Source organism: Lissotriton vulgaris, chromosome 3_1, assembly GCF_964263255.1.
Source record: "Lissotriton vulgaris chromosome 3_1, aLisVul1.2, whole genome shotgun sequence".
Classification (NCBI taxonomy): Eukaryota; Metazoa; Chordata; class Amphibia; order Caudata; family Salamandridae; genus Lissotriton; species Lissotriton vulgaris.
Window position 1 is genome coordinate 758,893,830 of NC_141689.1, and position 25,896 is coordinate 758,919,725.

Consider the following 25,896-nt stretch of genomic DNA (forward strand, 5'->3'; position numbering starts at 1 on the left):
AACTGTCACCTGATTTTGTAGACCAATTCTTTGAGAGCCTGTCTGATATGATGTTCTCACCAAACAGAAACAATAACTTTAGAGAAGCATTCCGACACACAGCGTTCCCATGAACTCTGAATTCGGCCTTCAGTTTTCAACAACAAAAACTGCTAAATGCGTTGGATCTCTATTTTCCCAGTTCAAGCAATAATTCTTTTGAATTGAACACTTTTTAACCCCTTCGATGCTGATGACGAACCCCAGCCGTCATGCACTACGGTGCTCGTGTGCTGATGACGGCTGGGGTTCGTCACGGCCCGCCCCTGTTCGTGTTGTTTACAGCACAGCAGGGGAATCGCGGCCGCATGGAAGGGGTTAATATTCACCTTTTACTGGCACGAAAAATTCTTTGCTTAAAGTAAAACTATTCATAGAGAACAGAAGCTTCAACTTCTATTTCTAAACACATCTAGAGACATAATAACTTTACACCAGCCTCTGGCACATTTTACTGCAATGCATTTATATGTGATGAAATTATCTTGCCCTTCTTCTGTTTCAGAGATATTTCATGTGTAATTCTTTTTGCATAATCGTTCATTGATTTCATATGCTATAATTTTTGAATGATTTCTATGCTTCAAAAACGTACAGTACCTAAATTTTCACGTATTACAAATACGCCTATTTCAAATGCATATATGTATTTTGGGGTGGGCAATGTTACACATGCATCTTATTGCTCTAGTTTTAGTACTTTGATGGACATGAATTCGTGGAGTGGGTGTTGTGTTCTAATCTAGGACCCTGATCGATACTGTGACCTTATGCCCCTATTCGGCTATAAATCCATTTATTCCCTATATTGGCATAACCGTTCAAGTGCAATATTCAGAAACTCGTCTCTGGCCTCACACGAACAGAGCCACATTTCAGAATAGCTTTCTCTGCCACTTCCTTTGCAACCAATTAGTGCAATGACATAGCAGAAGTTACTATCTGAGATTCCTAGATTAACACTCCGAGTTCTTCAACAAGATAAAAACTCAGCAACCTGGAAATCCCCGCTTGCTGTGTTTTGATTAGTAATAGAACTCTAATGAGCACTGATAGACGATCACTTCCTAGTGACATCTTTATGGACGTCTTATGTCCAAAAACTTACGTCAAACAAGGCACCTTTCAGGTATAAATATTACCAACGTTGCCTTAAGCAAACGCTGTTGTGTTGCTGAAGCGCTGCTGTTTACGCTAGCTGCCTCAATGCCATCGCTGCTGTCTTCGCTGCTGCTGAAGAAGCTGTTATGCTGATGATACCATAGCTGCTATCGGTACTGCTATCGCTGCTAACTAGCGATCGATGGTGTGGTGAACTTAGGAGCTGAACAGCCGTCCCCCTGCAAGAGCCCTGCAGATGCAAGCTGCCCGCGGACGCTGCCCCTCCTCCTCCTCCTCCTCGACGCGCTGAGAAGAGACGCTGTCTTTCTCCTGCAGAGAAATCCAGCTCCGGCGTTTCTAGTCTACCCTTGCGGGTGACTGGGATATCGACCCCCTGAAGGAGATACCAGACCTCCATCATTCTATTCCAGAGGTATGGTGTTGACTAAACCCTTAGAGAGAATTCTTGAAGCAAACCTTGGCAAAACCAACTTAAACTAAAGCTACTTACTTACTCCCCTCCCAAGTATTAGGCTTAGGTCAGGTACACTGGGGTAGGCGTAGTTAGAAGCACCAGTTGAGTATTTTAGCCTAATGTATATATGAATGTATATATGTTTTATTCATTTTAAACCATTGTATGGCTAAGAAACCATATCAATGCTTTTACAGTATTATTTTGCAATACTTATCTTACTGTACGTACTTTTTATTATAACAAGTCTTGCAATTGTGGCAATTCATTTCTCTTGTACGAGAAGAAAGACTGTTCAATAAATGTTACCCTTTATTGAAAACGCCAGTCTCTCTATTCTCTACATATTGTGAAAGTAAACCGCACAACCACTGACTGAGTAAAATAACTGTCTATTGTTTCACACGACCCTAGAGATTGACTCTTGATCTGAGGAGCAAAGTTGTCATGTTGCACGGTTGTTGGAAAACTGAATCCCTTCTTGGCTGTGCCAGGGAAGCTGATCACTTCCTATTCAGTCAAGAAAGTTTCCAGTGACCTCTGAGCTAGTTGGTAACAACCCCAATTAAGTTAACATAGTCAGTGGAGGCCTGGAAGATCCGCACTTCTACGTCGATACTACTGTTTATGTTATTCCAATGCGCAGGGCCTATTGGGAAAATAGGAACTACACTACACTACAGCCCGAACGGCTGAACGGAATTACCTCAAATTTGGCAAAGAGGTTGTCCTCAGTTCATACTTGTGCCTTTTTCTTAAATGATGCCAATCTGTTCAGTAGTTCCTGAGAAAATTACAGTTAAAGTCATTTATATCTATGGACGCTGTGGATCCGCGGAGTGTGCGAGGATTGCCATCGTACCAGAAGCGCATCCTTCCGATCACGGGCTGAATGCTAATTGACTGAAAAGTGGTTGTCAGCATTCAAAACCAGGAACTGTTGGCAGCCATTTTGTGCCTGCATAGAAGCGAGGCTGAGGAAGTCAGTGGAATATGTGTGCAAAACGGAGAAAGGGGGCAGGATAGAAATAATTTTACCCTCTAGACCTGCTTAGGGCGTCCCAGAAGGACCCCCAGGGCTCACAATAGTTTTTTTTTCAAACCCGGCAGGTGCGTGTAGGGTGCGCAGACTGTGCCATCCATAAAATAAATAAAATAAAACTGAGATTTTTTTATAATTAGTCCCCGGGGGTTTAAATACCGGGGACAAAATTATTAAATTTATTTAGGGCCCAGAGGGGCCCCCCAGCCTCGGGGGGATCATCACCCCCGGGGCTAAAAATAAAAAAATGGTGAGGGAGGGGTCAAAGGTCCCCAAAGCCGTGGGGACCACCACCCCCCAGGCTTTATGTATTGTGGGAGGGGGACTGCTTGGCCCCCCTCCTGGAGCAATGAAGGGCCCCGTTACTTCCCTGGGGCTACAAAAAAAAGTGGTTGGGGGGGGCTGCAAAGTCTCCAAAGCCCCGCGGATCACCACTCCCAGGGCCTTTATGTATTGTGGGAGGGCCGGCTCTTGCAGTGTCCTCTGGTGTCCATCCCGCCCTCCCACAGAAAAGAAATCTGTTCTCTCTTTCAAAATCTAAATGAGATTGCTTTTCCACATGGGGAGCTGCATGTTAGTAGGTCCCCATGTGAAAAAGCATTGCCAGCTCCCAAACGTGTAGAAGTTGGGCACCAAAGATTCTGGAGTCGCGCACCCTACAGATTATGAGTCATGCATCCAGAGCGTGCACACCAGAGGGCCGCACTGAGCGCTGTGCTGGGTGCGCGACTTTTAATTTTACCATAAAAAAATAGCCCCTATCAGTAATTTCTAAAATTCCCGGGGACTTTGGGGGGAGCCACAATGCCCCCACAGTCCTGCTAGCTCCCCTCATTCTTCGGGAGACAGCATTGCTTTTCCGCAATGGGAGATGCTAACTTGCATGTGGAAAAGCAATCCGGTTTGGATTTTGAAGGGAGAACAGATTTCACTGCTGTGTCTTTCAAAATGCAAACTAAGTTTGCTATGGGAGGACGGGAGCCGTGAGACTCCCGCCTTCCTATAGCAAACAGCAGTGTCCCAGGGATAGGCACCCTGGGAGACTGCAGGAGTCAGCCCTGGTGCGTGGCTGTTTCCAGAGCCTTCGAGGGGGCCAGGCGGAGGGCCACGCAGTCTGCTTCCCACAATACAAATACCCACGGGGGTGGTTCCCGGGGCTTGAGGAGGTTGTTGAGGTGACCACACTTCTAATTTTGCAGGGGGGGATTGGAGCCCCCCACAACCATTTGTTTTATAGCCCCTGGGGTGGCTCTCACTGTTGCATAGCAAACAGCAAAGTTGAGAAAATATTCCGGTAAGATAACAAAGGAATTTGAAGTCCATTTTTTGTATTTTTGTTGTAGTTTGCAGGCGCTAAAGCAACGACAATTTTAACTCTTTGTAAATATGCCACTAAGTTTTATAATGTCGACGATATCATCTTCCATTTAAATAGGCAGGAAGTATTTATTGAAGTTCATTGTGTAGACCAGGAACTAAGAAATCACTACAATGGAAACCTGGGCAATGTTTTGTTGTTGTGCTTTCCTGGAAGCGTACATGGAGTTGGCTGGCCTGATGTATGGCAGTGCTGCGCGAGGCTCTGAACCATGAAATTGGAGCTATGGGCGTGGTCCCGTCGTGAGTTATATGAGAAATCAAGTGATTCAGGTGTCCGTTTTGTAGTGCTGACGTCACCAGGGACTTAAAAACAAATGTGTCATTATATCTGTAAAGTCCCACAATTTGGCCAACATGGAAGTTACCGGGTATTACTGACTCTATATTCATTCATAGTTGCATACATAAAAGATGGTGGGCATGACGTATTTTTGCGATTATAAATGTTTATTGTACATTCAGTGCAGTGTTGTAGCTGTAGTAATACAGGGTTGTGAAAGGTTTAAGTTGTAGTTTTTGGCACATGAAGGGCAGCTAATATATATACGTATGTGGTCATTCAGGTAGACTGTAGAACTTGATGCTGGAAATCAGTATTCGAGTCTCGGAGTTGCGTCTACATCCTGTTATTGTAGAGTAGTGACGTTATGTAAGCGTGCCTGAAAATGTATTGTAAAAACAGTGCTCATGTAAATAGCAGATATAGTTTTGAATTGATTTTGCGCTATATAAATATGCTTTAAAAAAAAGGAGGAATAGCCCACACTTACTGTCACAGGTGAGATGGATGCATACGCTATTTATTGCACAATATAATGTGGTAGGGCGGAGAAGCAGCATTTTACAAACACAATAAATACAGAGACACAGATAGATAGTTGAAGTGGGTACGGGCACGTGTGCTGGACACCATCTTATTACGTTGTTGTTGGTAACAAGTAGAATAGTAATCTTGATATCATATACAGATATTTAATCATAAACAGTTTATGACTTCTGCTGTACAAAGGTAGGAGCATTGTATGTGAAATAATACACAGAAGATTCTATCATAATGGGTTCATGAGTTGTGGTGCACTGAGGTAGCGGCGGTTTGTGTGGAGCCTGCGATGATGCATGGTCTAGGCAGACGGCACTAATAAAAATGTGTTTTCACTAATGAATTTTGCCTTAACAAGGGCACATGATGAATATTTACAGTGTACTGAGTTAGTGGTACGTCTGGTGTTTATCGTGTGCTTACCCTGCGATGATGCGTGGTCTGAGCGGGCTGTATTGAAATCATTCACTGTTGCATACTGGACTATATGAAGGGGTAAAAAAAACTAGCATCAATGGTTATCAATTGCTGTGCAAACTAGGTGTACTGATTGCTCCCCATAACAAATTAAACGATTCCACTTCACACAGTGGATTCTAACTTTTACAAAAGGTGATATCCCAGAGGTACTTGGTATTGCCGGTGGTGGAGGTATATTTTGGTGCAATTTTCTACATTCTTTGTAATCATAGTTCACAGAATGCAACGATTGAAGGTGCTTGCGCATACTAGCAGTGCAACAGCAATATTTTTTTCTCTGCTTTAAATAAAGCAAGGCTGAATTAAATGCTGTCTGTAGTGTAGATGAAAAGGTAAATTCAAGTTGTGAACCCTACTGTGCACAGTGTACATTGAAGCTAGTAGTCAGTACAGTTATAGAACAATGTTTTTTTACTTATTTTAACAAAATCTGAATACATACAGTATAATTGTCTCTGCATTAAATACATCAAGGGTAAATTTCCTACTGGCTATAGTGTAGATGCAAAGGTGAATTCAAGTTGTAAACCCTGCTGTCCGCAGTGTACATCTTAGGGTGGAGTGCATCATCTGCAATTATGATTGAAGTGGAAGATAGAACATGTATGCAGTGGGCATTTTTTTATTCAACTAAATGTATAAGTGATATAAAATAGGTTTTTCAAGGAAGCATAATAAAGGGATATTGTGTAGGATTTGATAGATGTTATACTTAGTTTGGTTTACACTGAGTTAGTGGTATCTAAAACAAGAAGGTTCTGTGGAGCCTGCGATAATGCGTGGTCTGGCCAGGCTGTACTGATAGTAATGTTTTTTGTGTTGTGAATGGTGCCTTAGTAAGGCCACATGATAATAATTTTTGGTGCACTGAGTTACTAGTACCTTTGGTGCTTTGCGTGTACATATTCTGCGATGATGAGTGGTCTGGGGGGAGGGAGGCATAGTAATTGGAGTAATTTCTTTTGTCGATTAGATTCTTCATGAATTCCACTTAAAAGTGATAGTATGCCTCATTACTGACATAAAACTCTTCACTCTTCTTTCCAATGACTTATGATGCACTGAGTTAGTAGTGTCTTTGGCGCTGACCTTGTACGTACCCTGCGATAATGCATAATGCAGGGGGGGTGTACTGGGAGCAATGTTTTTTGCCTAGTGAATTCTGCTTTAATAAGGCTACAGGGAAATGGCTTGTGGTACAGTGATTTAGTGGTACCAAAGAACTCAGTGTTTGTGTACACTGTGATGATTCATGGTTCGGGGGGGTTGCAGTGGTATAATGCAGTGGTATAATGTCTCTTGTCTACGGGATTCCATCATTTACAATCGTCATTCTATCTGAAAAAATCTGAACACATACAGTACAATTGTCTCTGCATTAAATTAAGCATGGTTGAATTCCTTATTGTCCGTAGTATACATGCAAAGGTGACTTCAAGTTGTGAACCCTGCTATCCGCAGAGTACATCGAAGGCTTTAGTTGACACAGACATCGAGGAATGCTTTTTTTATCACATACTTTAACAAAATCTGATGACACAGTAGTATTTTTCTGCCTTAAGTAAAACGAGAATTTTACGTTGTCTGTAGTGCTTATGCACCACTGGTATCAAGCGGTAAACAAAATCGGAAGACATAGATTCCAATTGTCTTTACCTTAAATAAAGCAAAGCTGGATTCAATGCTGTCCGTAGTGCAAATGCAAAGCTGAATTCAAGTTGTGAACCCTGCTGTCCGCAGTGGAGATCGAAAGCAGTAGTGGATACAGACATAAGTCTGCGGGGCTGTGGCGTTGAGTTCGGATGGGCCTGTATCGAGAAAGCACGTATTCATGGCGGCAGCCACGTGGCAGGGTGAGGACCTTCGCTGCAACGGACTCTCTTCTCTTTGCAGAAGTGAACCACGCCCAAGGTGTAGCCTAATTATTTATAGTCTTACGCTGACGTTGTTTACATTGGACTAGCCCACTCCACTTCTGTTTCAAAGGAGGGGTGTACACAGCTACATGACCGAAATATTCCCCAGTTTCTTAGATAATATGGTTGCGTCCACTACTCAGTACACTACATGTATCAATGGTATATCTGCACATTGAAAAGTTTTTGATTTCTATAGTGAATTATGTATAGTATTTCACCGGTAGTCTTAGCTTTGTGTACATTATTGTTGATGTTCGAGTTCCTTCCCTTATACATTCTTGGTTGCCACATCTCTGTAGATTGAGCTAGTGTACTGTTGAGGAGATATAGTATTTTGGAAACATCTGTTGTCCTGTTTTGCCCTGCCTCTGAGGTAGTAGGGTGGAGGGGTCCGTGGGTGTGGTTGTGGTGGTCGTGGTGCTGGGTTTTGTGATTTTGTTGGGTGTCAGAAGTGTATAATTGGAATCTTTATCACATATTGCTCTTTGAACATGGGTGTGGTTGGATGTAATTCACGCAGTACATATTGGACGTTCTTACAGTAGTTAAATGTTGATTTTAATTTGTCAGTGGTAAGTGGAACTATTGCCTGATTTTTTAAGTAGCATTGCAGATTTGGTTTCTTGTTGAAATATGGGGAAGTGGTCAACATTATAAGTAGGAATTATCATTTAAAGAAACATTTGAAATTCACAGAAAAAAACTATAAGTTTCAGGCAGGTTATAGTTAAGAATTATCATTTAAAAAACCTTTGATATCCACTAAAAAGACCATAGGTTTCAAGCAGGTTATAGTTAGGAATTAGCATTTAAAAAATATTAGAAATTCACAGAAAAAACAATAGTTTTAGGGCTGTTATAGTTAGCTAGACATTTCACTCATACAAAACCATTGAAATTCCTCCGTTATAGTTAGTTGTACTAACTGTAACTCTCGCGCCCGCAATCCACTGGTGATGATGTCACATATTACATCATTCATGACATGGTCAGTGACATCACTGATGACATCACTGAAATAACTGAAATAAAGTTATCTATTTAATCAATATAAATGAGCGGGAAAGGGAAGGACTCATTACCAAGGACGAATACAAGTTTCTCAACAAAGATCATCCCCTTTTGCCCAACATATACTTTATACCAAAGGTGCACACAAAAAGAAACCGGTTCCTGGGAGACAAATTGTGTCATCCATCAACATCAGCTTTGAGAACACTTCTAAATATATAGAGTTTTATCTTCAGGAGTTTGTGACCAGCCTAACGGCCTATATCAGGGACACACCAGAGTTCTTACACTTATTGAGTAACTGTGAGTGGTCAGATGATTATTTATTTTTAACCATGGACATATCCGCTTTATACACCAAGTATCGCCCACATGGATGGCATAAGAGCTGTGGAATTTTACCTTGGTAAAAGACCAATCCATATGTATCGCCACAACCAAATGCTAATTAAAATGATCAGTAAATGTCTACACAACAATATTTTTACAATTTGGTGTTCAAACAACTGAGAGGTGTGGGCATGGGGGCATGTTTCTCCCCCAGCTACGCGGGGCTCCACGATGGCTGGCGGGAGGAACATGTCCTCAGGGTAACGCATGCCTCATTATGGTCAGCTCATGTGGTAAAATATTAGTGATACATCGATGATGTGTTCATCATTTGGCGAGGGACCAAAGATCAGGCAACGAGTTTTGTGAATAAGATCAATGCAAATAAATTAATCTCCATTTTACTGCTAATATTGAAGCAACGGTGGCCAACTTCCTATATATCCAAGCGAAGAATATAGATGGGAAGATCGAAACATGTTTATACAGGAAGGTAACATAAGGGAATACCATATTGCACGCAGGAAGCTTTCATCCCCCACACACTATTGCTACTATTCCGTACGGTGAGTTCTTACGAATACATAGAGCTTGCAGTACCATTGAGGATAGACAGCATTGCCAATTGGAGGCCAAGGCGAGATTGGAGGACAGGGGCTATACTTCCAGTAGTCTGGAAATAGCCATGAGGAAAGCCAATGTCCCTAATCGTTCCTCTCTTTTGGACCCCTGTAGGAATACACATGTGGCAGACCCTATAGCTCTTAAAGCACATTACACCTGCCGTACAGAATATGCTGTGTACGTTTTAAGATGCAGCTGCAATTTGTACTATGTAGAGAGTACGAAATTAAAAGCACATGTGCGCATTTTGCAGCACTTAAGAGCAATCGTGAACTCTGACCCTGCATACCCTGTTGCCCATCAGTTTAAGACCACCCATGACAAGAACTTAAAGTGTTTACAATATTTTGTCATAGATGCGGTGGCCCTCAATAAAAGGGGAGGGCAATAGGGAGAGGTTATTGCGTTCGCATTTTACAGCTTAGCACAAAGTCACTTTATATGTTGAGTTTTGCATTTGAAATACCTGATCGAACATTGTAATAGTTGGATACATATGTAAGGGTGTCATTAACCTAGGATCTTGAGACCAGGCAAGGATTAGGCACACAGTTATCCCCTACGGTGTGCAGACACATATCTAGCACACAATAGGGGTTTCCGTTAACAATTTCCCATGACATTTTTTATATACTCTACACTAGTGATTTCCTTTTCTTCACTCTTTTGCACTAAACAAGCACTTCATAATCAATATGATTAAAAAATAAAAAATAAAAAATAATATTATTTGGTGATATATGGCACAAGAGTTGCGCCTTAAGGACACATATTGATTTGGTACAGAATAGGCCACATGTCGTTTAGATTCGTTTTGCCTTTATTCAGTGTTTAAATGTACTTGCATAAAATTTTGCAATAACATTTTACCATATTGTAGCGTGATTTGCACAGTTCTGTATATATGCCTGACGAGCGACTTGTTAGTTACAACATAAGACTGTGTGCTTTTTTTCTACGTATATCCAAGTGTTTTTAAATTGTATATATGTATATATGTCATTTATCCATTTTATGATGATATGTTTATATATTTATATATTTATGTATTTATATCTTCTAAAGGTATTTGCACAGTTGGATTGACAACCATCATCGTAGAAAGATACACTACAGCAGATAAAGGGTCGCCCTTGCATTTGGGCAGTTTAATTAATTATTTCAGTTTTGTGTATACTCACCTAAATATTGTGATGATTTTGCATCTCAATGACTTTGTACTCATCTAAATGAATTTATGAATTTTAGGCATTATGCGATGTAAAAATGACTTGAGGCGACTGTCTGTCTTTCATAAGTATGTCCTCTATGTCCATGATGTGAAGGGGCGTAGTGTTTTGGCGCCAAAAAGGGTGTTTCAAATACAGGGTCAATGCTTTAACGCTTGTCAGGTGAGCAAGGACACAGCATCGTGTCCGAAACGCGTCTTAAGGCAATGCACTGTTCGAGCATTTTGTTTTAAAATAAATTGAATTCTAGCATTAGCAAAATTCGAGTCTGTGTTCCTGTTTGTGCATGGAGGCACTAAGGAAAAAACGGATTGGACATATATATATATATATATATATATATATATATATATATATATATATATATATATATATATATATATATATATATATATATATATATATATATATATATATATATATATATATGTCATCAGTGATGTCACTGACCATGTCATGAATGATGTAATATGTGACATCATCAGCAGTGGATTGCAGGTGCGCGATATATAGTTAGTGCAACTAACTATATATGCGAATTTCAATGGCTTTGTGTGAGTAAAATAAGGTTTTGTAAATGCTAATTCCTAACTATATATGGTCTATAACCTATGGTTTTTAATTGAATTTTCAAGGTTTTGCAAATGCTAATTCCTAACTATATATGGTCTATAACCTATGGTTTTTTCAGTGAATTTAAATGGTTTTTTAATAGCAAATATCAAAAGCTGTGAAATGTATTATTCTTTTAAATGAAAAATATATTTTATATGTTTTTATTAAAAAAATGTATGCATCTGCCAAACCCTGACCTCTTAATAGTGCACTGTGGTGGAAATGATTTGGGCACTATGACTGGGGTTGGTCTGGAAATGCTTTTAAAGAACACCTTTCATGACACTTTTTCCCCAAACTTCCTTGGTATATTCCAATATATGCCAAAGACAGAAATGGAAGTGGTCCAACCAATTATTTCCACAATTTGAGAAAGCACGGAAACATGTGAATAAATCTGTTTCTGCTTACATGAGAGACTATGGAATGGGTTTAATATACAACAATAACTTGCGTTACAACATTCAAGACATCTACAGAAGAGATGGTGTGCACTTCTCCGATGAAGGGAATAGAATATTTGTGCTTTATTTAAAACTGTGCATTGGAACCTACTTGTAGGTACCTAAATTAGCCACAGAACCCAATAGCTCTTTTCAGAGTTACCCTACCTCTGATCATTCAAAACGTTTATCTTTTTCTAACTTTTTTTTTTTCACCAAAGTACGCTTCCCGGTTCGCTTACAGGTGCGCGTACCGGGCGCTCCCCCCGCGAAATTTTCAATTTTATTTTTTTATTTTTGCATATATCAGCGTCCTAAGCCCCCCTCAGAAAACCTAGAGGGTCACAAAGTGTGTACCGTGCCCCCTTCTACCCATTCTGAACATTGTTTGTCCTCCCTCTTGTGTCTCAATTCTACCGATACACAAAATGGAGGACTCCCGTAACGCTGCCGGTTCACGTACCGGGGAGCGCACCAGTAAGCGCTCGATAAAAAAAGGTGGAAAAGTAATTTACAGAAAAACCACTACAGACACTTTCATCAAATATAGAATAGGCCCTACTACATAGCAGTCCCTACCATTTACCCAAATTTGATGGAATTCCATTGAAAAATTATGCTGTAAACCTGACTAAATATCCTGAGGTAAATTACCTAACAAAAACACTTATGAAGTGTTAGAATTGACAACCAATTAAAATGGTACTTTCAATATCTTCTATTATTTCATGACATTTGATTGGTTATGTACCTGAATATATATAAAGAAAGAGAGAGAAACACAGCCATTTTGACTACTACTTCCTGAAGTACATATCAAGTGCATTTCAACTGAGAACTTAAACTTCTTTTTGAAAGGTAAGATGTTATTTTAAAAACTGAAGTATGTTCTGCACTTTAAGTTAATTAGGAAAACATTTTCTGATAGTTATATACTATCCCTCTGTAAAAGTTATAGAATAAGATAGACTTCTCTGTTTTAGTTATGGATGGAGTTAGGCTTGTCTTGTATAATTAAGAATTGACTTAGACTTTATCACAAACATTTTTTTATATTTCTACTTCCACTCTGATACCATACACTGCCCAAAGATAAAATCACTGTTTAAAAAACCAAACTACCTGTCTGTACTTAAACCCAACAGTGCCCTATCTGTACTGATATATATTTTTTTTAAATTCAATTTACAGCACAAAAATGGAAGGAGAGCAAAAAAATACCATCGAAATTTTTCTGGAAAGCAACAAAGATACAGAAATTGAACCCAATGACTCTGAATTCTTTGATGAATCATGGGACTTTGAACTTCTGCAATGTGTACAATCAGTAGATTACCTGATTGAAAATGAGAACATTTCTGACAATCAATTATTAGAAGTTCTTTTAAATTTTGAAAACGAATCAGAGAAATACATTTATATTTAATAATTCAAAAATTGTTTGAGACATTATTCATTTTTATATGTATTTTTTAAACTAGTACCAAATTGATTATAATGTTAAATAAGACTTTAAAAATACTGTGCAACTTTTTTGTGTTACATAGTAACTGTGCTCATAGTTACTTCCTTTCTCCCACTATATTATCTCCAATGTGTATTTAACATCTCTTTATCATCTCCTGCCTCCATGGTGTTTCTGCTTTCCTGACAGACTACGCTATGAATTCCATATACCACAATAACTTCTGAAACAACATGCAAGATATCTACAAAGGAAACGGTGTATTTTTATTTTTAGACTCTGCATTGGTACCTACATGTTGGTACTTAAATATTTTTTTTTTTTTAAAAACAACAAAAGGAACAATCAATATACATACATTATTTGAACATTCTTTCATCCTATTTCCCCTATATAACGCTTCCCGCACCGCTTCCCAGTGCTCTTACCGAGCGCTCCCCCCGCAAAAAAACGATAATAAATTTGTTTTTTTCCCCACGGGGCCCTTTTAAAGCCCCCTCATCAAACCTAGGGGGTCAGGGAGGATGTTCTCTGCCCCCTTATGCTCATTTCCCCCTTTGTTTTTGCCACATCTTGTGTCTCGATCCTACCGAGACACAAGATGGCGGCCGCTCCGGACTGTTTAGAATGTTCTCAGTCACCGGGTAGCCAATCCGCTTCTCCTAGCGAAGTTCCGTTACGCGTCAGGTACGCGAACCGGGGCGCTAACCGGGACGCTGTCACAGATATATCTGTTTTTTAAAACGTTAATTTCTCAAAATCCACTGAAGCACATATATTGAGACATAGCAAAGGCACGTCGGGCAAACCATATCTACAATTTTGCCAAGTATCGTGTAAATCCATTCAGCCGTTCGAGCTAAAAGTGATTCCAAACGCCCTATGGAAAAATGAATGGGAAAAACGCGTTTTGGGACCCCCATTTTTTCTCGGCCCCCCCTTGACGAAACCCCCCCATATTTATAGGGGCTGCTCAGAAACAAAATGTGCCATTTTCCTGAAGATTTCAGCCAATTCCGTCCACAAACGCCAAAGTTATGAAATCCCATAGGAAAAAAATCCTAAGTATATAATATATATAAATGTGTATATATATATATATATATATTTGCAAATACCTCGCAGCAGCGACGCTTCCAGCGAAACACGAGGCAATGACCAACTTTTTTTCAGCATTCTTATTTATTTAACCATTTAGACATATAGTCATAACGCGTTTCGGCCGTCCCAGCGGCCTTGGTCACATGGCGTTACAGATTGCTTTTGCCCAATTTAAAGTGATATCGTGCAGTCACATGTTCCATTGGTGGACATAAACAAAATACTTCAAGTATAAATACATATATATTATGTTGTTTCTCTCTCATCCTTACCATCGCAGACAATAGAAATAACTGTATAAATACATAAGTAAGTCCTGCAGTAATTTTAGAAAAATATACATATGTAATTTTCTATTCACCTATGGGGGTTTGTTCTAACTTTACATATCTTTGAATAACAGCATAAATGCTTTAGACTCCCCATGGTAAGAAGAATTTTGTCCTGAAAGAGTTATGTTAAGCATGTCCATCAATTAATTTAATAACTAAAGTGCGTAATCAGTGCTCACCAACGTGTATTAAGTCATAATACAAAAAATTATAATAAAAATGATCTCTGCTATTACTTAATAGCAGAGCAACACAAAAGATCCAAAGAAAAAAGTAAATTTAAACTGAAAAAGGACCTAGCATCAAAAGATGAGTCCATAATGAACATTTTTCCAGCCACTGAATATTTGGAAGAAGAGTTCGAAATACCAATAAAAATAATTGGTTATGTGAATATATTCTCAACTTCATCCATAATATTGCACACATTATTCATAAAGTGACATCGTGCCAATAGATGTAATTTTCAATAAAGTGACATTGTGTCCAAAAAGTGCAATAAGAATAAAGTGACTGGTGCTAAGGGGTTACGTTGGGATGAAATGGTATGGGAGGGAGAAGAAAAAAACTTTATACTATTCAGCAGGAATTATAATCATTTGATTTGAGACAGAAGGAAAAGCCATACACTACCAATGAAACAAACTCCAGTAAAAGATACTACCATAAAACCAATCTATAAAAGAGGTGAATCGATGACATGACTAAAATCAGCTATCATAAAAAACATTAGGATAAAAACTAACCCAATATTTTAAAAGACGGCTAAAATCAATCAGTTCATATATATACACACACACATACATCACACTAATATATTAATAATACACAGTATATCACAGTATAAATACATATGTGCAAAATGTATCACAGTTGGTATACATATGTGCAAAATGTGCAATGTTATGATAAAAACTCCTCCTTTACTATGGTTTAAGTGATAATAATTTCGTGGCTATATTCAGGCATTTGTATAGGTGGGTCAAAGGTATGTGTGGAGGTCCTCAGTAGTATTGAGACCTCCCGGCCACTTAGAATTAAACTCAAGAATATATTTGGTCTCCAGCCTGCGCATACTCGCCTCTCTGTCACCTCCTCTTCTAGTAAGAGGGATAGATTCAAAGGCAAAGTATTTAAGACACTGAGGCCTACTATTATGACATGCCTCAAAGTGTCTAGCCACCGGGTAACTCTGGTCTTTGTTGACAATGGCGCGGAGGTGCTGCAAAATGCGCTTGTGGATTTGTAATTTACTACTGCCAATATATTTGAGTTTACAGTCACATTCTAATATATACACACAGTATTCCGTTTTACAGGTAAGATGCTGTTTTATTTCCTTGGTAATTCTTGGAATTACTGTAGTATATTTTTTGGTATTGACACCGTGTTGACAGGCCTTACATGCCAGGCACTTATAAAAGCCCCTACTAGTAGGTCGCCACGGCTCTTTCCCTATATGTTCCTCACTGTTTTTTGAGAGGATGGAGCCCATACTTAGACTTTTACGAAAAGTTATTAAGGGGTTTGAGGGCATCATATCACCAATAGTGGGATCATCCTTTACAAAGTGCCAGTTTCTTCTGACTATACTCCTGATTTCTTTTTCCTGCTTGGAGTATGTCAGTATCAGTCTTACTTCATTGGGTTTTTCAGATTGCTTTGTTTTCTCAATCAACAGGTCACCTCTATTTTTTAAGCCTGGATTTCCTTATTGCAGTATTCACTACCTTGGCACTGTAGCCCCTATCCACAAATCTCAGAAAGCTTTCATGTTGTTTAGCAATCATGTCATCATTGTTGCTGCAAATACGGCGGATGCGTAGCATCTCGCCGTAAGGTATTGATTTGATTAGATGTTGGGGATGGGCACTTGTTGCATGTAAAAGGGTGTTACCTGCCGTCGGTTTCCTAAAAAGGGTACTGGTAAGATTATTGTTAGATATAAAAACCTGTACATCTAAAAATGTCACCGATTCCCTACTTACATCAGAGGTAAAATGCAGATTAAAATCATTTTCATTGATTTCATGTATGAAATTTAAAACACTTTCCTCAGAGCCATGCCATATAATAAATAGATCATCAATAAAACAAAGCCAGCAGGTTATATTGGTATTACAGTATTTTTCAAACTTGCGCTTGAGGACCAGTTCCTCCCACCACCCCATGAATAGGCAAGCAACTGGCCCCCATCGCTACTCCCTGAACCTGCTGGTACATTTGTCCGTTAAAAATGAAGAAATTATTATTAAGGCAAAAGGTTAACATCTCTAATAGCATTTTAGTGTGGTGGGCTAATTCAATTGGCCTGCGGCTCAGATAGTATTCGCATGCACGCAGGCCATCCCTATGCTTTATACAAGTATACAAAGAGCTAACGTCCAGCGTTACCAGCAGCTGATCTGGGCTCCACACTGCCTCCTCCAATTTTCGCAGAAAGTCGCTTGAATCTTGCACATAGGACTTTAAAGATTTCATGTGTGGCTGCAGAAAATAGTCAATGTATCGTGAGAGGTTTTCCAGTGGGCCACCACAAGCTGCGATTATTGGTCTACCAGGTGGCTTGGTAATGCTTTTGTGGACCTTGGGTATAAAGTATATATATGGAGTAAGTGGATGATCTTTCTTCACATACTTAAACTCATCTCCACTTAACATGCCAAGGCCCTTCCATGCCACCAGGTTCTTACACAGGGCCTCTAACATGGCCCTATATTTCGGGGGGTTGCTTTTTGTATAACATTGTATATCATCCAATTGTCGATGCGCCTCCTCAAGATATTCCACAGTAGGCCATAGGACAATATTTCCGCCTTTGTCCGAATTCCGGACTATAACTTCAGCATTTTTAAGCTTAGCAGACAATTGATTTAATTTTCTTTCATCATTCGTATATTGACGTTTGTTGTTTGTGGTGTTCAAGGCCATCTTTTTAACTTGTTGCACCAATGCGTCGCTGAAGGAGTCAAGGCCATCACGTGCCGCCAGTGGTATGTATTTAGATTTTGGCTTTAATGGGGTTGTTGGTTTCACTTGTCCACTAGAAGTCACTATCTCTTGTGTCCCCATATTTTCATCAATCCCCAAATGGCACATATCACGGTATAGATTCAGGTCACTGATTGCCAATGCAGAAGTATTTGTCACTATTCGTGTCGGAGCATTTTCTGAATTGACTGTTTTGTTAGAAAATTGTTTCTTAAGTTTTAGTTTCCTTATATATCTGTAGATATCCGCCCTCGTTGCGGTGTAGGAGAAATTAGACTCCGGGCAAAAGCTTAAACCTAAGCTTAGAAGTTGTTCTTCTGCAGCTGATAGTTGTACTGAGCTTAGGTTAATTATGGATTTAGCTTGTTGCTCCTTTCTGGTTTGATGGTTGTCACCGCTCTCATTATTTATCGGGTTCATTGTGTTGTCACTATTTAGGCCTGGGGTTTCTGATTCCTCCCCCGTCCTCGGCCTCGGCCTCGTCCCCGCTTGGTTGTTTCTCCTGTGTTTGGCAGCTTTTCTCCTGCCCCTCCTGCGCTGAGATTTGGTTGGGATGATTTTCCCTGGAAGTGCGATCTTAGGGTTGCCTTTCTGCTGTCTTTCAAGACCGCCAACTCTTCCCCCATTGTTAGAACAACATTACTTTTTCCTCTTGCACCCTCGTTATCAGAGCCACTTTCTGCGGCCGAACTATAAACAGATATATCGTCAGATTCAGCTGGAGTTGTTCCCACACTGGCTACTCCTCTTTTACTTGCTGTTGCTGCTCTTAAATTGTCGTAGCGACGTGCAAAAGTAAATATTTGGCCCCTGGCATAGTCATCTCTATATATATATTACCAACTGGCGGTCGCCAGTAGGTAGTTATAGTTAGGATTTTTTTCAATGCAAAATCTCAACATTCTATTGGGAATAACTTTGGCGCCGGTTGAGGAATCTGCCTAAACATTTCCTCAAATTTGCCTCGTGGTGCTCCGATCGTTCCCTGAAAGTTTGGGGGGGATTCGTCAAGCGGGGGCTGAGATAAAAGGGGGTCCCAAAACGCGTTTTCCCCATGTTAATTTCCATAGGGCGGTCGATTTCACTTTTAGCCCGAACGGCTGAATGCATTTCCACCAAAGTTGGCAAAATTGTAGGTACTGGTAGCCCGATGTGCCTTTGCTATGTCTTAAGATATGAGCTCCAGTGGATTTTTAGTAATTTAGGTTAAAAAAAATATATATATCTAGAGCAGCGCCCTTGTACGCGCACCGGGGAGCGCTCAAAGCGCGCCACACGACTTGCGCGCGGAAAGCTGATTGGCTCTCGGGTGTCTGTAAACATTCGAAACAGTCCGCAGCGGCCACCATCTTGTACCTCGGTAGGATTGAGGTGGAAAAAATCAAAGGGGGAAATGAGCAAAAGGGGGCAGAGTACACCCCCCCTGACCCCCTAGGTTTGTTGTGAGGGTCATAAAAGGGCCCCACGGGGCGGACCATGGAGAAAAAAGAATGACACTTTTTTTAAAAAAAAATAGAATTTTTTTATAAATTGGAGGTAGTTCTGAAAAGAACTTTTTTTTTGGTTTTGATGTTTTATATTTTTTTTATACTTTTTAAAACGATTTTATATTTTTTTTGGATTTTTTTCAGGGGAAAAACAAAAACATGGATTCAAAAACTGCTCAACAGGAGCAAAAAAATGAGAAAATTTAGGGACGGGGAGAGCATCGGTGTTCCTGTCTCTTCATTGCAATGAGTTCAACGCTCTGCTCTCCATAACAAAGTAGTTCGTCACAGTCCACGCATAAAAATGTTATGCCTGCAAAGACCGGCTGAACGTTAGGGACCATTCTTGCACGTGTTCTTCCTGAAGGTGTTGCTCCACCAGTGGGGGTGCTGCCGCCATCTCTTCGAGCATTCTCTGCCAGCTCCCTGACACTCTCCCTGGAATAATTTTTGGGGTGTCTTCTTTTGACATGCCTAATTAAATTGGCATTTCCAAAGCAATATTTTTTTAGAGGATTGCCTCTGGATAAAATACTGCCACATATTTTACAAGTTACTTTACTTGCATTAACTTTTTTTGTCCTTCAGGGATGTCATAAAATTTCCAGATAAAGTTGTTCTTTGTTTTCTGGTGAGGAGGGTCCTCTTGCACAAATCCATCTGAATCACTGCTGGATGACTCCCTTGCAGCCATTGCTGTAGATCAGGAAAATTAATGAGTAGAGAATTCACAAAACACCTCTTGCTCTCTCCAAGTGCAAATCAATAGTGAGAGAAATGGGTGGGTTTCTCAAAATTTAGAAAAAAAAAATTATTGAACCAATGAAAAGTGTTATTTTCAGGTCACATGAGCAGGGGCTTCATCATTATGAAACCAAAACTGTTATGATCCAATGAAAAGTGTTATTTTCTGGTCACATGACCCGACGCGCTTACGCTGCGCGCCCCGGGGCGCGTCGCGTAAGCACGTCGGACGTTTACGCTGCGCGATCATATTCGCTCGAGTGCTTCCGGGTGCGCTTACGCCGTGCGTTTCACGCGCACGCGGCTACGCGATACGTCATGATCAAGTTTTCGTTCGCGATTTTGGCGCTTACGGGACCCTCCCCGGAGCGCGCCCCGGGGCGCTTTATAAAAGTACGCTTTTCGGGGCGCTTTTCGGGGCGCTCCCCGGGGCGCGCACCGGGAGCACTCAATAGCAAAAAAAAGGAAATTGGGAAAAATAGTAGGGATTGGTAGCCCAATGTGCCTTTGCTATTCTCAAGTGGTTTTTACGAAAATTAACTTTGAAAAAATATATATTGTGCTACATTGGGCTATATATATGTTAAAGCCCAAATGTAGCCCAAATGTAGCCCAATGTAGCCCAAAGATGGCCACCAGAGACAAAAAAAGCAAATGTAGCCCTAATATCAGCTAGATGTAGCCCAACTGTAGCCCAATGACAGAATGTACCAGAGTGTTCTAAAGAACAACTAGAGCGCTAACAGTCTTACTTATAAAGTGAGACTTATAGTTAGGAATTAGCATTAAAAAAACCTATGAAATTCACTGAAAAAACCATAGGTTTCACACCAGTTATAGTTAGTGACATCACTCATGACATCACTGATGACATCATCCTTGTGACAGAGTGACAGACCTCCTTTCAGTGTAATGTAACCCATGAAACACATATTCAAAAATAGAAATTAACATTTTCAAAAAAATGGAGATACACATACCAGTTACAACAACCAATTCAATAATTCCGCCATCTATATACACATCCACTCATTCAACAACAGATCTATATAGTCACTTATACATATACTCATCATATGTAGTGATACACCTATACACCTATACATCCTGTTACACACCAACAAGCCAATGACCTTGGGATATAGCACTTAGCTATCACCCACCGATATGTACAATACTGGTACATACTGCTGCAAGAGAGTTAATCACTCAGCTTGCCTTGGAGTGATTTTTTCCTCCAAGCCATCAGGCACTCAGCCCTCAATAACAACACCTTAACAACGTCATCCAAAAAATGACTTGTCAACTTGAGAAAGGAACCTGACATGGTTGTTTCAACCAAAAACTACCCCTCCCATAATGCATCCTAACTGCCAAATGGGTAGGAGGGTATATATAGTAAAAAGTAAAAAGGGACTTGCAACTACCGTGAGCAAGAACAGTAATCTGTTTGAAACGCGTAGGTGAGGAAGTTTTTTCCGTGATGGATTAAAAAAGCTTAACCAAATCCGAGAAGAGTGCGGTGATTATTTCATTTGCTTTGAAAAAGTTACTACGAGTCTTGTCCTTGACTCGGCACCGGCACCAGCTGAATGGTCGCTCCTCCTTCAGAAAGGGACTTTTGCTTTGACAATATATATATATTCAAACTTGTTCTAAAACCAATTATGTGTGTTCACACACACAGTGAACCCTGTGATTTTCAAGGTTCTTGTTTATAAAACGGGCACTAGACCCAGTATTTGGTAAATTCAAGTACAACCAGGGTTTCTGTACTTACGCGGCGGATTTAACTGGTTTAAATGTGTAAACACATTGTGATACATAATTTACATACCTTCACTTGATTTGCGAAGAGTGCAATGTTTTTTGGCAAAAAATTCCATAATTGGCAATGAGATTAATTGTCCATTATTTACATGATATGAATTATATGTGGTTTAACCCTTATTTTGCTTTTATTAAGTAAGAGCAGTTTCACTACATAAAACGCTGTAACTTTCCAGTGAGTTTGCAACTGGTAACCATGACTACGGGGAAACCATCTCGAGACCCAATCAAATGTTGACATGTTTAAAAGCAATGACTCATTGTTTGCTCTGTGTTGTGAGCAAGGCGGCTTTGACCGTCGAAACGCGTCAATCCTATATGCACTGAGAAAATAAAATACTTGTTTCTGAACTTGACCCCACGGAGTCAGCGCCTGATTGTTATTGTTTGGTCTGGACTGGAGAAAATATATATATATATATATATATATATATATATATATATATATATATATATATATATATATATATATATATATATATATATATATATATATATTACCTACTGGCGTTCGCCAGTAGGTATATATAGTTAGGATTTTTTCTCTATGGGACTTTTGAAAATTCTATGTCTAATAACTTTGGCGTTTGTGGATGGAATCGGCTGAAATTTTCAGGAAAATGGCACATTTTGTTTCTGAGCAGCTCCTGAAAATTTGGTGGGGTTTCGTCAAGGGGGGGCTGAGAAAAAAGGGGGGTCCCAAAACGCGTTTTTTGCATTGAGTTTTCCATAGGGCGGTTGGACTCACTTTTAGCTCGAACGGCTGAATGGATTTGCACGAAACTTGGCAAAATTGTAGGGACTGTTAGCCCGATGTGCCTTTGCTAGGTCTCAATATATGTGCTCCAGTAGTTTTTGAGAAATTAACGTTTAAATCAAGATATATATCTGTAACAGCGCTCTGGGCAGCGATCCGGTCCGCTTACTTTTCGCTTATCGGAACTTTGCGCGCAGAAAGCTGATTGGCTCTCCGGTGTCTGTCAACATTCTAAACAGTCCGGAGCGGCCGCCATCTTGTCTCTCGGTAGGATCGAGAGAGAAGAAGAGGTGAAAAACGAAGGGTGAATTTAATGAAAGGGGGCAAGGTATCCCCCTCTTGACCCCCTAGGAATGTTGTTGGGGTTATTAAAGGGACCCGTGGGGAAAAGAAAAAAAAAATGATTTTTCACGGTAGAAGCGCTTCACGGGCCGCGAACTGGGCCGCAAACTGGTAGCGAAACGGGAATTCGCCATTTTGTGCTTCGTAAATTAAATTACTAGTTATAAGTGGGTACGGGAGACGTATCCTAATCCCCTATGTTTCCTGAGGGTGGGTGAGGAGGCTGATATATGTTGATACATCTCTTCCAGCGGCTGTGCGTGAGCTTTTTTTTTTTTTTTGCTGCGTGACAGTCCGGAGCGGCCGCCATCTTGTCTCTCGGTAGGATCGAGAGAGAAGAAAAGGTGAAAAACTAAGGGGGAATTTAATGAAAGGGGGCAAGGTATCCCCCTCTTGACCCCCTAGGAATGTTGTTGGGGTTATTAAAGGGTCCCGTGGGGAAAATAAAAAAAAAATGATTTTTCACGGTAGAAGCGCTTCACGGGCCGCGAACTGGGCCGCAAACTGGTAGCGAAACGGGAATTCGCCATTTTGTGCTTCGTTAATTAAAGTACTAGGTATAAGGGGGTGCGGGAGACATATCCTAATCCCCTATGTTTCCTGAGGGTGGCTGAGGAGGCTGATATATGTTGATATATCTCTTCCAGCGGCTGCTCCATCTTGCCTTTTTTCGAATGCCACAATTTTGTCGTGCACGGCAGCCATTTTAGATGCCAGGCTGGTCCCAGGCTATCACCTACCCCTGCGGATGTAGTTTATGGCCCCAGCTGTAGAGAATTCAGACATGCCAATCCTCCTGATTCAGGCGTGTGAGTACTGATTTCAGTGCTAGTCTCCCGCCTCCCGATTTCTGCAAGCAAAAACCCGGGGGCATATTACTAACAACTAGCGATAATTTTTGTCTATAACTTGTTTAGAGACAAAAATTATCGCCGCACATCGGCGATTTTTATCGCAGATAAACCTTGCTATTATCGCAGAAAAGTCAGCGATATTCATGTATTATCGACCTAATGCTCTTAGCCATGTTATCCACCTCCCATTGGATAACATGGCTAAGACCTGCTCAGGGCAGGTGTTAGCTTTTGGAGATATTCGCGCTTAGTGCGAATATCTCCAAAAGTTGGTAATAGAAGGTAGCGATGTTAGGGACTGTTTCCAGTCGCTAACATCTTGGCATGCCACTTTGCATGTCATTAGTGATAAGTATCACTGACATGCAAAGCCGGGCCCAAGATGGTCGCTATCTCCTTTTAGGTGTCACTAACTGGTGTTAGCGACAGCTTGATAATAGGGAAATAATTTTATCTCCGCTTTCATGGTTTTTAAAGCCAAAAAAGGGGAGATAAACCCCCTTGCTAATATGCCCCACGATTCCTTGGGGGTTTCAGCTGATAGGGCTTGGTATTGTGTTACATGGTAATTTTTCCATGAAACGTCAGAGGGTCGATGTAGGGGTTCTAGAAGAGGTGATAAACCATTTAAGCCTCATGAACAAGCGCATGGTCTTTTAAAGATTTCTGAAGTACTCGGGGCGGCGGTGTGTGTGTGCCCTCTTTCAGGAGCGGGCGGGGGGGCACTGCCAGCAACTTGCCAGGTCAGGTAGTGTTCAACACGTGCATCACCCTTTCTCTGCTTGCTATTGCGCTCCATGCTTCGGAAAGGTAAGAAAAAGAACGTGCATTTGAGTTTGAAATGTCCGATCCTGCAGCAGCACACTTCCAAAGCCCACACATGACAATAACCCGATTCAAGGCCCCATTCACCCGTTTTTCAAAAAATAGATAACACTCCAACAAAGTAAGGTTATAAAACTTTATTAACTTTTAACGATAATGAACAGAACAAAAACTAAAAACATTTAAACATTTATTAACACAAAAAGCAACAATGGTTAGAAGCTGTCTTTTGTGCGAATAGTCCCAAGGCAGCACAACGTGCAGAGTTCTGGACGGCACCCAGGTGATGTCGCCTGGGTGCCGCACTGGTTTAGGGATCCTACAATGCTGCTCCGAAAATTGGCGTGGGGCGTCCCGGGTGGGGCGGGGGGAGGCCTCGTCAGTAGCGGTCTGTTGTGCGAATAGTCCCAAGGCAGCACAACGTGCAGAGTTCTGGACGGCACCCAGGTGATGTCGCCTGGGTGCCGCACTGGTTTAGGGATCCTACAATGCAGCACAGAAAAACAGCGTGGGGCGTCCCGGGTGGTGCGGGGGGAGGCCTCGTCAGTAGCGGTCTGTGTCCAGTGTCACATGGCTGACACAACATGTACGACAGGCACCCAGGTGATGACCAGTAAACTGCCGCACTGGTTTTGGTATCCTACAATGCTGCTCCGAAAATTGGCGTGCGGCGGCCCGGGGGGGGGGGGGGGAGGCGGCGTGAACGGGCCTCCCCAGGTGGCGGCCATCTAGCTGAGTTGCGCTCGCTCTTGCGGCCACAGCGTCTCGCTCACCATGTTGTGGAGTTGCTCCCACTCTTGCAGTGCAGCGATAGGCGGCTGCCACATGGCTGTCAAAATGGCGGACGGCTCTTCGGTTTTGGGCCTGGTCCACTGAAATGGCCCTGGGACACCTTGGAAGTCGGACGCTTGCCTGCTAGGGCTTGGGCTCCATTCTCGAAAAGCGTCCCCTCAGCCGTGAAGATTGTATAAAAGTCTTGGGGGCCCCCGACTCCCGCAGGCTTCCGGTGGGGAGCGGCTGCCATGATTGCTCGCGGAATGACCACGACGGAGCCACGAGATGGTGGTGCTCTCATGCTGACGCCAGCTTCAGTCTGAATGATCCAGAAACAAGGTGGGGCTTTCATCGTTTGGGAAAAAAAATGTTCTAAACCAATGAAAAGTGTTATTTTTAGGTCATATGACCAAGCCTTCCATCTTTAGGAAACCAAAAGTAAAATGAACCAATGAAAAGTTTTATAAACAAGTCACATGACCTGTTCTGCGGCATAGGGCTACAAAAAGCGTAGAAAATCCGTTGGCACGTGAGGCGGCGTCAGTAGCGGACCGATGTGCGAATAGGCCGAAGGCAGCACAACGCGCCGAGATCCGGATGGCACCGAGGTGGTGTCCAGCAAATTGCCGCACTGGTGTGGCCATCCTACAATGCTGCGCCGAAAGACGGCGTGTCCAGCTGAATTGCGGTCACTGTTGCGGTACAGTGACTCGAACGCGCCGAGATCCGGATGGCGCCGAGGTGGTGTCCAGCAAATTGCCGTACTGGTGTGGCCATCCTACAATGCTGCGCCGAAAGACGGCGTGTTCAGCTGAGTTCCGGTCACTCTTCCGGCACAGTGACTCGAACGCGCTGAGATCCGGATGGCACCGAGGTGGTGTCCAGC